Here is a 2,468-nt window from a genome sequence, read left to right on the forward strand (position 1 = left end):
TGATTCGACGACTTGATTGATTTGACGGATTGATTGATTTTCTTCTGTGTACGGATTTCTTCGAGATTGACGTGTATTGATTGAGCTTGATTTATCGATTTGCCTGCTGCTGCATTGACTGGTTTTATTGACTACTGGATTTCCTTATTGCATAGATTCATTGACCAATGATTTGATTGACTGTGATTGATTGACATGCATATTGATAGCATAGCCGTGCTTTGATTTCAGTTATAGGTATTAGGTGACCTGCTGGGTTTTGTAAAGCTCATTATATGTGGTTGATATTTTCAGGTCAGGGCAAGGGAGCAGAAGATAGGAATTGATCCAGATCTTCAGGTTTTTGTCTTTTGATTGATAGTGATTCTTTTGTGCTCATGATAGATTTCAGTACTGGTGATTGTAGTGTAGTTCCTGAGTATTGTACATGACTTTTGAGATATGAATCAACTTGTATATTGATGTTTTACATTTTATAGATGTTTGATAGACTGCTTAATTGAAGGTTTTTAGATAACTCTAGTAAATTGTTTGGAAAATTTGATTGACATTCTTTCCAAATTAGATCTTGGGGCATCACAGCTGTAGCCTTAACCGTCCTAGGAAGATATGCATTTTTGTAGAAATGATTCACTGCATTGCAGACCGTAGGGCCAAAAACCACCCAAGTCGATTTAAAGAACTCAAAATTAAATCCATCAGGGCCTGAAGTGGAGTTGGGAGCACAAGAGAAGACTGTGTTTTTTATTTTAACTTCTGAAAAAGGGGCAATAAGAGAGTTAATAAAGCTAAGGGGAATAACATTACCAGAGGGAAAGATGCTAATATCAAACTCCTGTAGAAGAGGAGCATTAAAAAGTCCTTGAAAGTAAGAGATGGAATCCTTAATAGCCTCTAACAGAGAGGAGCCGGTTTTGGACATAGCTAAAGAGATAACAGTTTTCTTATAATTCCTCCTCAAGCGAATTCTTAAATATAAGAATTTGAGATCATCCTCCCCATGAGAAATCCATTTGATCTTTGCTCTTTGATTGACCCAAGAGAACCACATAGAATTAGCAACAGCTAATTGATGATTAATGGATTTAAGAATGAAAGAGGTCCTCACAATATTTCCATTAGGATGCAAACTACCAAAACAAGACCCCTGCTTGGCTTGAAGAGTATTGTTATGATATGCCATTAAGTTAGAAGAAGGCCAACCTTCCCTTCTAATAGCCTGTTTTAGATGTTTGAGCTTAGAGCACAGGTCTACAAAAGGTATCCCTTTGGATTTGACCGAAAAAATAGCTAACAAAGAAAATCAAAACTGATCATAGTTAAGCCAGAAAATTTTAAAAAGAAAATGATGCTTAGCAGAGATATTTTCCCCAGACAAGAGAATAATTGGACAGTGGTCAAAACCACCCGGATTTTTTATCATGTAGTAAGAATTGGGGTAGGAATTGAAGCCAACCAATCATCATTAACTAACATACGATCCAATCTGATGTGAATAGGATTATCTGTCTGTTAATTAAGCCAAGTGTAAGAAGGCCCAATAGAAGCCAAATCACTGATATTACATATTAGTGTCAAAAATGAGACTATTAAAGTCATGAAGCTGATTTTGGTGAAGAGCATTCCCTCCTAACTTATCAGAAGGAAATCTGCAGCAGTTAAAGTCACCCATTAAAATTCAAGGGGTACCCCTAGGGGGTTTGATGGACCTTAAATCATCCCACAGAGCTTTTCTCATTAAACATGCATAACTTCGAAAAATTCATATAATAAGTATAAAATTTAAAGTAATATTTGAATTAACTTTTTAATTAAATTTAGGATTATTTGAACTCCCATTTCAATAAATTTATAGTTGAACTAAATGCTTAGATGAGATTAACTTATCGATGATACAATGAGTCAATCTGACTCCAAATATGATTAAATCAAGTATGTGAATTATATTTAAAAAGTTCTAAGTATGAATTAACAAATAAAATGAATATGATTATAGCATATTTATAGTCAAATCGAGCGGCTCAAAGAGATAGTTTGGTGTGCAAGATTTTTTCCCAAAGCTATGACATTAAACATGCACTCTACCCATTATATTCCAATGAACGCAAGCATGCCGCCCCGCCTCCTTTCACGCACACAATTAGTTGCAATCTTCATCTCTCTTGCTCGCCTCCTTTCTTGCTATAACTTTTATAAAAGTTGTCTGCAAGATAGAATTGGGGATCAATTGATCAATAATACTTTAATCACTTATATTAAAAAATATATATTTGATTGTATTGATAGTTAAGTAATCATTTACTTATTTCAATAAAGAAATAATTGACATTATAAATTATAATTTTTTATTATCTTCTATTTAATCTTCTTAAAATAATAAGTTCAAATAAAAAAAAATTAAAAACTATCAATCCAAAGTCCAAATAAAAAAAATTAAAAAATATATATATATATTTAAAAATTTGTAA

This window comes from Dendrobium catenatum, unplaced genomic scaffold (assembly GCF_001605985.2).
Source record: "Dendrobium catenatum unplaced genomic scaffold, ASM160598v2 fragScaff_scaffold_733, whole genome shotgun sequence".
Classification (NCBI taxonomy): domain Eukaryota; kingdom Viridiplantae; phylum Streptophyta; class Magnoliopsida; order Asparagales; family Orchidaceae; genus Dendrobium; species Dendrobium catenatum.